The sequence below is a fragment of the Pleurodeles waltl genome, chromosome 2_2 (assembly GCF_031143425.1).
Source record: "Pleurodeles waltl isolate 20211129_DDA chromosome 2_2, aPleWal1.hap1.20221129, whole genome shotgun sequence".
Taxonomy (NCBI): Eukaryota; Metazoa; Chordata; class Amphibia; order Caudata; family Salamandridae; genus Pleurodeles; species Pleurodeles waltl.
In genome coordinates this window covers 224,708,433-224,721,326 of record NC_090439.1, presented here as the reverse complement: position 1 = coordinate 224,721,326, position 12,894 = coordinate 224,708,433, and the positions used below count along the sequence as shown (strand labels likewise).

Genomic DNA, 12,894 nt, shown 5'->3' with positions numbered 1-12,894 from the left:
TGGAGGATTCCCCCAATAGGGATAGGAATGTGCCCCCCTCCCCTCAGGGAAGAGGCACAAAGAGGGTGTAGCCACCCTCAAGGACCGTAGCCATTGGCTACTGCCCTCCCTGACCTAAACACACCCCTAAATTCTGTATTTAGTGGCTCCCCAGAACCTAGGAACTCAGATTCCTGCAACCTAAGAAGATGAGGACTGCTAAGCTGAAAAACCCTGCAGAGAAGACGGAGACACCAACTGCTTTGGCCCCAGCTCTACCGGCCTGTTTCCCCACTTCTAAAGACACTGCTCCAGCGACGCTTTCCACAGGGACCAGCGACCTCTGAAGCCTCAGAGGACTGCCCTGCATCTAGAAGGACCAAGAACTCCCGAGGACAGCGGCTCTGTTCACCAAAGACTGCAACTTTGCAACAAAGAAGCAACTTTGAAACAACTTACGTTACCCGCCGGAAGCGTGAGACTTGACACTCTGCACCCGACGCCCCCGGCTTGACTTGTGGAGAACAATCACTTCAGGGAGGACTCCCCGGCGACTGCGAGACTGTGAGTAGCCAGAGTTGACCCTTCTGAGCCCCCACCCCGACGCTAGGAGAGGGAATCTAGAGGCTCCCCCTGACCGCGACTGCCTGCTTCTAAGAACCCGACGCCTGGTAAGGACACTACACCCGCAGCCCCCAGGACCTGAAGGATCCGACCTCCAGTGCAGGAGCGACCCCCAGGTGGCCCTCTCCCTTGCCCAGGTGGTGGCTACCCCGAGGAGCCCCCCCCCCCCTTGCCTGCCTGCATCGCTGAAGAGACCCCTTGGTCTCCCATTGCTTTCTATTGAAAACCCAACGCTTGTTTGCACACTGCCCCCGGCCGCCCCCGTGCCGCTGAGGGTGTACTTTCTGTGTGGACTTGTGTCCCCCCCGGTGCCCTACAAAACCCCCCCTGGTCGGCCCTCCGAAGACGCGGGTACTTACCTACTGGCAGACTGGAACCGGGGCACCCCCTTCTCCATGGAAGCCTATGCGTTTTGGGCACTACTTTGACCTCTGCACCTGACCGGCCCTGAGCTGCTGGTGTGGTAACTTTGGGGTTGCTCTGAACCCCCAACGGTGGGCTACCTTGGACCCAAACTTGAACCCCGTAGGTGGTTTACTTACCTGCAAAAACTAACAAACTCTTACTCCCCCCCCAGGAACTGTTGAAAATTGCACTGTCTAGTTTTAAAATAGCTATATGTCATTTATGTGAAAACTGTATATGCTATTTTGCTAATTCAAAGTTCCTAAAGTACCTACATGCAATACCTTTCATTTGAAGTATTACATGTAAATCTTGAACCTGTGGTTCTTAAAATAAACTAAGAAACGATATTTTTCTATACAAAAACCTATTGGCCTGGAATTGTCTCTGAGTGGGTGTTCCTCATTTATTGCCTGTGTGTGTACAACAAATGCTTAACACTACTCCTTTGATAAGCCTACTGCTCGACCACACTACCACAAAATAGAGCATTAGAATTCTCTCTTTTTGCCACTATCTTACCTCTAAGGGGAACCCTTGGACTCTGTGCATACTATTCCTTACTTTGAAATAGTGCATACAGAGCCAACTTCCTACATTGGTGGATCAGCGGTGGGGTACAAGACTTTGCATTTGCTGGACTACTCAGCCAATACCTGATCACAGGACTAAATTCCAAAAATTGTCATTAGAAACTGATTTTTGAAATTTGAGCTATTTTTCTAAATTTTTAAAAGTCCTGCTAGGGCCTTGTGTTAGTCCCTGTTAGCATTTCTTTTAGAGTTTAAAAGTTTTGTGAAAGTTTGAATTAAGTTCTAGAGATAGTCTTAGATTCTTAAAAAGTGTTCCAACTTTTAGAAACATAGGGGGTGATTCTAACCCCGGCGGTCGGCGGAGAGGCGGCGGTCGGACCGCGAACAGACCGGCGGTCCAAAAAATGGCATTCTGACCGCGGCGGTCACCGCCGCGATCGACCGCCACTTTCCCACTCCGACCGCCACGGCGGTCATGACCGACGGGCTGGAGTTTGCGCACTCCGGCGGTCGACCCAAGACCGCCAACCGCATCATGACCCTGCTTACCGCCGCGGTGTTTGGCGGTCGGGAACCGCCATGCGAACCATGGCGGTAGGCACTATCGGGGCCAGAGAATTCCATCCCTGGCACTGATAGGGGTCTCCCCCACCCCCCACTACCCCCCACGAGTCCCCACCCCACCCCCTGCCACCCCCCAGAGATGTTACAAACCCCCTGCCCCCCCCACCCCGACATGCACATACACGCACCCCGACATGCACGCACCCCCAACATGCACATATGCACACCCCCTACACACACACATACACAACGGGGGCACATACCCGCACACATACATGCCAACATGCGCACCCGCCGAACTACACACATTGCCCATAGGCACAGCGGCACCCCCCGCCCGCATGCACGCACTCACACACCCCCTCTACACACCCCCATGCACGCACACATCACACAACACCCCCCCCCTCCCCTCACGGACGATCAACTTACCTTGCGTTGGTCCTCCGGGAGGCGACGGGAGCCATAGGGACGTGACCGCCAACAGAAGACCGCCACACAGAAATGTGGGTCGTAATTCTGTGGGCGGTGTTCTGCTGGCGTGGCGGTGGAGGTTGACCAGTCTCCACTTTCCCGCCGACCGCCAGTGTGGCTGCTGGCGGTTTTCCGGCGGAACGCTCCCAGCGGTCGGAATACGCGCCGCGGCATACCGCCGCGGTCGGCGGTCTTTACCGCGGCGGTAACTCGGCGGTCTTGCGAAAAGACCGCCAAGGTCAGAATCACCCCCATAATGTCTAATGCAGAAGAGAATGTGATGGAACTCGACCTCACCCCTAACCTCCATTTTAGGATGTGGGAATTAAGGTCTCTCTGCAAATTACAAAATATTAAAGCTGGTTTAAACCCTACCAAATTACAGCTCCAGGAGCTGTTGGCAGAGTTTGCCAAAGACAACCCCTCTGAGGATGACCTCCCAGAGGAGGAAGCTAGTGATGTGGAGGAGAATTCCCCCCCTCCAGTCCTAGTTAGGGAGAACATGGTCCCTCAAACCCTGACTCCAACTGTGATAGTCAGAGATGCTGCTTCCTTCACAGGAGGGTCCAGCACCTCTGGAATCAATAAGGATAGCCTCAGTGAAGATGACCTCCTGCAAGCCAGGATGGCCAAAAGATTGTCTTTAGAGAGACAGCTCCTAGCCATAGAAAGGGAAAGACAAGAGATGGGTTTTGGTCCCATCCATGATGGCAGCAACATAAATAGGGTCAGAGATTCTCCTGACATGTTGAAAATCCCAAAAGGGATTGTAACTAAATATGAAGATGGTGATGACATCACTAAATGGTTCACAGCTTTTGAGAGGGCTTGTGCAACCAGAAAAGTAAACAGATCTCACTGGGGTGCTCTCCTTTGGGAAATGTTCACTGGAAAGTGTAAGGATAGACTCCTCACACTCTCTGGAAAAGATGTAGAATCCTATGACCTCATGAAGGCTACCCTGATTGAGGGCTTTGGATTCTCCACTGAGGAGTATAGAATTAGATTCAGGGGGGTCTCAAAAATCCTCAAGCCAGACCTGGGTTGATTTTGTTGACTACTCAGTAAAAACACTGGATGGTTGGATTCAAGGCAGTGGTGTAAATGATTATGATCGGCTGTACAATATATTTGTGAAAGAACACCTATTAAGTAATTGTTCAAATGATAAACTGTATCAGCATCTGGTAGACCTAGGACCAATTTCTCCCCAAGAATTGGGAAAGAAGGCGAACCATTGGGTCAAGAATAGGGTGACGAAGACTTCCACTGGGGGTGACCAAAAGAAAGGGGTCACAAAGCCTCCCCAGGGGAAGAGTGTTGAGACATCCAAAGGGAAAAATAGTAAAGAGTCTTCTACAGGCCCCCAAAAACCTGCTCAGGAGGGTGGGCCCAGAGCCTCTTCACAAAACAATTTTGGGTACAAGGGTAAAAACGTTGATCCCAAAAAGGCCTGGTGTCGTAGCTGTAATCAGCCTGGACACCAAACTGGAGACAAGGCCTGTCCCAAGAAAAGTACAACTTCTAACTCCACTCCAGGTAACACTGGAATGGCTAGTCTCCAAGTGGGATCAACAGTGTACCCAGAGCAAATCAGGTGTCACACTGAAGCTACATTAGTCTCTGAGGGTGGGGTGGATTTAGCCACACTGGCTGCCTGGCCCCCTAACATGCGAAAATACAGACAGCAGCTCTTAATTAATGGGACAAGTGTAGAAGGCCTGAGGGATACAGGTGCCAGTGTCACCATGGTGACAGAGAAACTGTTTTCCCCTGGTCAATACCTGGCTGGACAAACTTATCCAGTCACCAACGCTGACAATTAGACTAAAGTACATCCCATGGCTATGGTAACTTTAGAGTGGGGAGGGGTCAGTGGCCTGAAACAGGTGGTGGTCTCCTCAAATATCCCTGTAGACTGTTTGCTTGGAAATGACCTGGAGTCCTCAGCATGGGCTGAGGTAGAACTGAAAACCCATGCAGCCATGCTAGGTATCCCTGAACTGGTGTGTGTCAAGACAAGGGCACAGTGCAAGGCTCAGGGTGAAAAAGTGGTGTTGGAGCCTGGAAAAAGGGCCCAACCCTCCATGAGGAGAGGAAAGACAACTGGAGAACCAGTTGCAACACAACAAGAAAAAGAGAACCTCTCTTCTCAGGAAGAAGTTCTGCCCTCTGAGGGAACTGAGCCTCTGGAGTTAGACCCTCATCAGGTTGAGCTCCTAGGCCCAGGGGGACCCTCAAGGGAACAGTTGTGTAAGGGGCAAGAAACCTGTCCCTCTCTTGAAGGCCTTAGGCAGCAAGCTGCTGAAGAGTCCAATGGAAAAATAACAGGAACACACCGGGTCAATTGGGAAGATGGACTCCTTTACACTGAGGCAAGAGATCCCAAACCTGGTGCCACTAGGAGAGTGTTAGTGCCTCAGGAGTTTAGGGAGTTCATTCTGACCTTAGCCCATGATATTCCTCTTGCTGGGCATTTGGGACAGACCAAGACGTGGGAGAGACTAGTCAACCACTTCTATTGGCCCAACATGTCCCAGAAGGTCAAGGAGTTTTGTGTCTCCTGTACCACCTGTCAAGCCAGTGGTAAGACAGGTGGACACCCAAAGGCCCCCCTCATTCCACTTCCAGTGGTGGGGGTCCCCTTTGAAAGAGTGGGTGTGGACATAGTGTGTCCACTTGAACCTCCCACAGCCTCAGGGAACCTGTACATACTAGTAGTAGTGGATCATGCTACTAGATACCCTGAAGCAATCCCGCTTAGGTCGACTACTGCCCCTGCAGTAGCCAAGGCACTCATTGGTATTTTTACCAGAGTGGGTTTTCCTAAGGAGGTGGTGTCTGACAGAGGTACCAACTTTATGTCAGCATACCTAAAACACATGTGGAAGGAGTGTGGGGTGACTTACAAATTCACCACACCATACCACCCACAAACCAATGGTTTTGTTGAAAGGTTTAACTAGACATTGAAAGGCATGATCATGGGGCTCCCTGAAAAACTCAAAAGGAGATGGGATGTCCTCTTGCCATGTCTGCTTTTCGCTTACAGAGAGGTGCCTCAGAAGGGAGTAGGGTTTTCCCCCTTTGAACTTCTGTTTGGCCACCCTGTAAGGGGACCACTAGCTCTTGTGAAAGAAGGCTGGGAGAGACCTCTCCATGAGCTTAAGCAAGATATAGTGGACTATGTACTAGGCTTACCTTCAAGGATGGCAGAGTACATGGAAAAGGCAAGTAAAATCCTTGAGGCCAGCCAACAGCTCCAGAAGTTTTAGTATGACCGAAAGGTTGCAATGGTTGAATTTCAGCCAGGGCAGAAAGTCTGGGTTTTGGAGCCTGTGGATCCCAGGGCACTTCAGGACAGATGGAGTGGCCCTTACCCAGTGCTAGAAAAGAAGAGTCAGGTCACCTACCTGGTGGACCTAGGCACTAGCAGGACCCCCAAGAGGGTGATCCATGTGAACCGCCTTAAGCTCTTCCATGACAGGGCAGATGTGAATCTGTTGATGGTAACAGATGAGGACCAGGAAGCTGAGAGTGAACCTCTCCCTGATCTCCTCTCCACAGACCCTAAAGACGGCTCAGTTGATGGAGTGATCTATTCAGACACCCTCTCTGGCCAACAGCAATCTGACTGTATGAAGGTCCTACAACAGTTTGCTGAGCTCTTTTCCCTAACCCCTGGCCAGACACACCTGTGTACCCATGATGTGGACACAGGAGACAGCATGCCTGTCAAAAACAAAATATTCAGACAGTCTGACCAAGTTAAGGAAAGCATCAAGGTGGAAGTCAACAAGATGCTGGAATTGGGAGTCATTGAGCACTCTGACAGCCCCTGGGCTAGCCCAGTGGTCTTAGTCCCCAAACCTCACACCAAAGATGGAAAGAGAGAGATGAGGTTTTGTGTGGACTACAGAGGACTTAATTCTGTCACCAAGACAGATGCCCATCCCATTCCAAGAGCAGATTAACTCATTGACAAACTAGGTGCTGCCAAATTCTTAAGTACCTTTGACTTAACAGCAGGGTACTGGCAAATCAAAATGGCACCAGGGGCAAAAGAAAAGACCGCATTCTCCACACCTGATGGGCATTATCAGTTTACTGTTATGCCCTTTGGTTTAAAGAATGCCCCTGCCACCTTCCAGAGGTTGGCGAATCAAGTCCTTGCTGGCTTGGAGTCCTTTAGTGCAGCTTATCTTGACGATATTGCTGTCTTTAGCTCCAGCTGGCAGGATCACATGGTCCACCTGAAGAAGGTTTTGAAGGCTCTGCAAGCAGCAGGCCTTTCTATCATGGCATCCAAATGTCAGATAGGGCAGGGAACTGTGGTTTACTTGGGTCACCTTGTAGGTGGAGGCCAAGTTCTGCCACTCCAGCCTAAGATCCAGACTATTCTCGACTGGGCAGCTCCAAAAACCCAGACTCCAGTCAGGGCATTCCTTGGCTTGACTGGGTATTACAGGAGGTTTGTGAAGGGATATGGATCCATAGTGACACCCCTCACAGAACTTACCTCCAAGAAAATGCCCAAGAAAGTAAACTGGACTGTAGAATGCCAATAGGCCTTTGACACCCTGAAACAAGCAATGTGCACAGCAGCAGTTCTAAAAGCTCCAGATTACTCCAAGCAGTTCATTGTGCAGACAGATGCCTCTGAACATGGGATAGGGGCAGTTTTGTCCCAAAAAATGATGATGGCCTTGACCAGCCTGTTGTATTCATTAGCAGGAGGTTACTCCCCAGGGAGCAGCGTTGGAGTGCCATTGAGAGGGAGGCCTTTGCTGTGGTTTGGTCCCTGAAGAAGCTGAGACCATACCTCTTTCGTACTCACTTTGTAGTTCAAACTGACCACAGACCTCTCAGATGGCTGATGCAAATGAAAGGTGAAAATCCAAAACTGTTGAGGTGGTCCATCTCCCTACAGGGAATGGACTTTATAGTGGAAGACAGACCTGGGACTGCCCATGCCAATGCAGATGGCCTTTCCAGGTTCTTCCACTTAGAAAATGAAGACTCTCTTGGGAAAGGTTAGTCTCATCCTATTTCGTTTGCGGGGGTGGGGGTTGTGTAAGGAAATGCCTCCTTGGCATGGTTACCCCCTGACATTTTGCCCTTGCTGATGCTAAGTTTTGATTTGAAAGTGTGCTGAGGCCTGCTAACCAGGCCCCAGCACCAGTGTTCTTTCCCTAACCTGTACTTTTGTTTCCACAATTGGCACACCCTGGCATCCAGGTAAGTCCCTTGTAACTGGTACCCCTGGTACCAAGGGCCCTGATGCCAGGAAAGGTCTCTAAGGGCTGCAGCATGTCTTATGCCACCCTGGGGACCCCTCACTCAGCACAGACACACTGCTTGCCAGCTTGTGTGTGCTAGTGGGGATAAAACGACTAAGACGACATGGCACTCCCCTCAGGGTGCCATGCCAACTTCACACTGCCTACAGGTATAGATAAGTCACCCCTCTAGCAGGCCTTAGAGCCCTAAGGCAGGGTGCACTATACCATAGGTGAGGGCATAAGTGCATGAGCACTATGCCCCTACAGTGTCTAAGCAAAACCTTAGACATTGTAAGTGCAGGGTAGCCATAAGAGTATATGGTCTGGGAGTCTGTCATGCACGAACTCCACAGCACCATAATGGCTACACTGAAAACTGTGAAGTTTGGTATCAAACTTCTCAGCACAATAAATGCACACTGATGCCAGTGTACATTTTATTGTAACATACACCCCAGAGGGCACATTAGAGGTGCCCCCTGAAACCTTAACCGACTACCCGTGTAGGCTGAGTGGTTTTAACAGCCTGCCACACACCAGACATGTTGCTGGCCACATGGGGAGAGTGCCTTTGTCCCTCTGTGGCTAGTAACAAAGCCTGTACTGGGTGGAGGTGCTTCACACCTCCCCCTGCAGGAGCTGTAACACCTGGCGGTGAGCGTCAAAGGCTCACCCCGTTTGTTACAGCACCCCAGGGCACTCCAGCTAGTGGAGTTGCCCGCCCCCTCCGGCCACGGCCCCACTTTTGGCGGCAAGGCCGGAGGAGATAATGAGAAAAACAAGGAGGAGTCACTGGCCAGTCAGGACAGCTCCTAAGGTGCCCGGAGCTGAGGTGACTGACTTTTAGAAATCCTCCATCTTGCAGATGGAGGATTCCCCCAATAGGGATAGGAATGTGCCCCCCTCCCCTCAGGGAGGAGGCACAAAGAGGGTGTAGCCACCCTCAAGGACAGTAGCCATTGGCTACTGCCCTCCCTGACCTAAACACACCCCTAAATTCTGTATTTAGGGGCTCCCCAGAACCTAGGAACTCAGATTCCTGCAACCTAAGAAGAAGACTGATAAGTTGAAAAACCCTGCAGAGAAGACGGAGACACCAACGCCTTTGGCCCCAGCTCTACCGGCCTGCCTCCCCACTTCTAAAGACACTGCTCCAGCGACGCTTTCCACAGGGACCAGCGACCTCTGAAGCCTCAGAGGACTGCCCTGCTTCTAGAAGGACCAAGAACTCCCAGGACTGCAGCTCTGTTCACCAAAGACTGCAACTTTGCAACAAAGAAGCAACTTTGAAACAACTTGCGTTTCCCGCCGGAAGCGTGAGACTTGACACACTGCACCCGACGCCCCCGGCTCGACTTGTGGAAAACAATCACTTCAGGGAGGACTCCCCGGCGACTGCGAGACTGTGAGTAGCCAGAGTTGACCCCCCTGAGCCCCCACAGCGACGCCTGCAGAGGGAATCTAGAGGCTCCCCCTGACCGCGACTGCCTGCTTCAAAGACCCGACGCCTGGTAAAGACACTGCACCGCAGCCCCCAGGACCTGAAGGATCCGACCTCCAGTTCAGGAGCGACCCCCTAGGTGGCCCTCTCCCTAACCCAGGTGGTGGCTACCCCGAGGAGCCCCCCCGCCCCCCACCCCCTTGCCTGCATCGCTGAAGAGACCCCTTGGTCTCCCATTGAAACCTATTGCGACCCGACGCCTGTTTGCACACTGCACCCGGCCGCCCCCGTGCTGCTGAGGGTGTACTTTTGTGCTGACTTGTGTCCCCTCCCGGTGCCCTACAAAACCCCCCTGGTGTGCCCTCCGAAGACGGGGGTACTTACCTGCTGGCAGACTGGAACCGGGGCACCCCCTTCTCCATTGAAGCCTATGCGTTTTGGGCACCACTTTGACCTCTGCACCTGACCGGCCCTGAGCTGCTGGTGTGGTAACTTTGGGGTTGCTCTGAACCCCCAACAGTGGGCTACCTTGGACCCAAACTTGAACCCCGTAGGTGGTTTACTTACCTGCAAAAACTAACAAACTCTTACTCCCCCCCAGGAACTGTTGAAAATTGCACTGTCTAGTTTTAAAATAGCTATATGTCATTTATGTGAAAACTGTATATGCTATTTTGCTAATTCAAAGTTTCTAAAGTACCTACCTGCAATACCTTTCATGTGAAGTATTACATGTAAATCTTGAACCTGTGGTTCTTAAAATAAACTAAGAAAAGATATTTTTCTATACAAAAACCTATTGGCCTGGAATTGTCTCTGAGTGTGAGTTCCTCATTTATTGCCTGTGTGTGAGTTCCTCATTTATTGCCTGTGTGTGTGTACAACAATTGCTTAACACTACTCCTTTGATAAGCCTACTGCTCGACCACACTACCACAAAATAGAGCATTAGAATTCTCTCTTTTTGCCACTATCTTACCTCTAAGGGGAACCCTTGGACTCTGTGCATACTATTCCTTACTTTGAAATAGTGCATACAGAGCCAACTTCCTACACTGGGTGTGGCTATAACCATAAAATTCCACATCGTGAGGCAACAAGATGGAGCCATTACTTGATTGGTATCGCTCATCTGTGCTGATAAAACCCATTTTGGCTCCTTTGTGTGTGCGCACCCACAGCCCTTTCCGCCTGACCAACCAGTGGACCCCTTTGTGCCATTCCTAGCATATTGTGTAGTGCTCTCCAGCTGAACTCATCTGTGAACTCCAACTTGTCAACATCTCTCAAAACAAGACCCACAGCACCCACAGAAAGGCTAGATGCCTATAGCATAGCCTGCCTGCAAAAATGAAATAGTACCCAAACTGGTATACAGCAAATAACATTGTGAACTTATCCAAATGGGAAACGAGGAGGAACGTGGCTGTGCCCCTGTCACACACAGGTCAGCCAAGTCCCCCATTCACAAATGTGTTCACAGTACCCGGCACTGCTGGCAATCCCCCAGCCCGGCAGCAAGGGGCTCCCCTGTGAATATTGCCGGCAATCGGTGCACCTCAAATGGTGGCATCAGCCATTTGGGGGCAAGGGCCAGCCCCCGGGTCTCACCATCCTCCAACACTTCAGATCTAGTTCTGCCACATTGAGCTTCCGAGCCCCACTCCTATGAAAGCCCAGCATAGGAGTTCCTCCTGTACATCAAAACGTTTGCAACCACTTGTGCCCTCTCATAAGCCGCTTGTTCACTGATGCAGGGTACTTAGGATTATGGTTGTGGCATCTCCTTCGTCCCTGCACCTCCCAGTGGCCAACAGGCAGGGTACCATCTTCAGTTCGTACTTTGGGGTCAAGCAGCAGGGAAGAATTTAGGGATGTTACCTGCCAGCATTGTAGTCATCATCCACTACTTGAGAAATATTTCCATGTTGAGCCCCTTGGCCCTCTCCAGGAGACAAAGCAAGTAAATATTATTGCAACTTGACCTGCCCTCTGCATCTTTAGCTCTCAGCTGCAGGCGTGTAACATCAGCTTTCAGGAGTTGAACCTGCGATCGGACCTTCTGCAAAGAGGAGCACATTGTGGTGATAGCGGACTCTGTGTCATCCACCTGTGAAGACAGTTTCCATTCATCTCCTCACAGTAGTGACCCTATGTTTATTTTTGTCTTCAAGGCAGTCTTTGTGTCCTGAATGGCTTGCAGATTTTTAGCAAATTGCTCCAAGTGCTTTTTCAGTGTGACCTCTACCTGGCGCCTTGTCCCTGCACTCTGGACTGCAGCGACAGTGGCTCCCAACCAATCACCAAAGGTCAAAGGCAGCAACCTGTTCCCCTTGGTTTCACCATTATGACAGGGTACAAGATGACAAACCCCCAGGACCGTAGACTTAGGTCAGTTCACCCTTCACACCAGCCATCCATGCCAGTCGCCACCCAGCGTGTCCTCCAGGTCACCAATATGGACATTCTCTGTGGACCTAAGCAAAGTGTGCCCAGTTGCCATGTCTTGTCCCAGTAACTGCGACCAGAGTGCAGTTAAAGGTCTGTGGTTCATAAAATGAGAGTCCCCCCCCATGGAGGCTCTCAGGTGGCCCCTGACGAGCAGCAGGAGACGGGCCGATCAGCAGCCACCACAGAGTTAAGTCACAAAGATGGGCAAGAGCGTGCCCCCCAAAGACCACACCATACATCGGGCGAGGCCTTCACAGCACCGCTGTGTATCTCCATTGCAAGGGCCTCTAGTAATCCTCTTATGACCACCAGGCCAGCTGGCCGCTCAGGTAGGACACAGGCTCCCGTGCTCCTCACAAAGCACATGCTGGGCTTTCCTCTGTACAGACACTCCAGCCAAGGGTGCGTGTCCGTGCACACCTCCGCTGCCATTGCCTACCAGCAGGGACCCCCAGCAACAGCAAGGGCTGGAGCAAACCAATGTTCAGGCTGGGCTGGCGATCACCGTTCAAGTTGCTGTCTCTCTTTTGTGGCACCGCGCTGCCTCTTTATCAACAGTGGCCGGAGGAAGACCGCCCGAACCAGGGGGGAGCAATTACCAGCACTACCTGCTAAGTTTGCTGGTTGTGCTGGTCCTATTGCAGCAGTCTGGGCTAAGCTGTGCCAGTCTCCTGCGCCACTTCCAGCAGGCCATGATGCACTGCAGGCCGCTACTACTGTACTCTCTAGCAGCCCCACAGCCTCCGAATCCTCCAGCAGGCACCCCGATCAGCCAGATGGAGCACCAGCCCACAGAGCAGGGTCACACAGACAACATGCGCAGGATGAGCCAGGATACCACATCACTCAATGTGGAGCTCAGCAAAATGTGCCTGCACCAGCTGCCATCTAGGCCACACTCCCCTGCTAGTCGGGCCCTATAATGCAAACACAGCAACAGGGCTGTGGTAGTTAGAAGAATCCAAATTTTCATTGTATTACCCAAAGTTTAACTACCAGTCTAGACTTGTGCCTAGCATATGAACTGTTCCTAGTATTCTATCATTCAAATTATAAAATAATCCTATTTCACCACCGGCAACTTGATATGGACTGAGCATTTTTTAACCAGATTATTCCTAGCACATCCTCCTTTTCTAAA

The 12,894-nt window shown here is 51.3% G+C and overlaps 1 protein-coding gene across 1 annotated transcript in view; it reads left to right on the top strand.

Annotated features, from left to right (window-relative positions):
* MARCHF6 (membrane associated ring-CH-type finger 6) overlaps nt 1-12,894 on the top strand; it is a 1,058,737-nt gene that overhangs the window by 80,011 nt on the left and 965,832 nt on the right. The window lies entirely within an intron of this gene.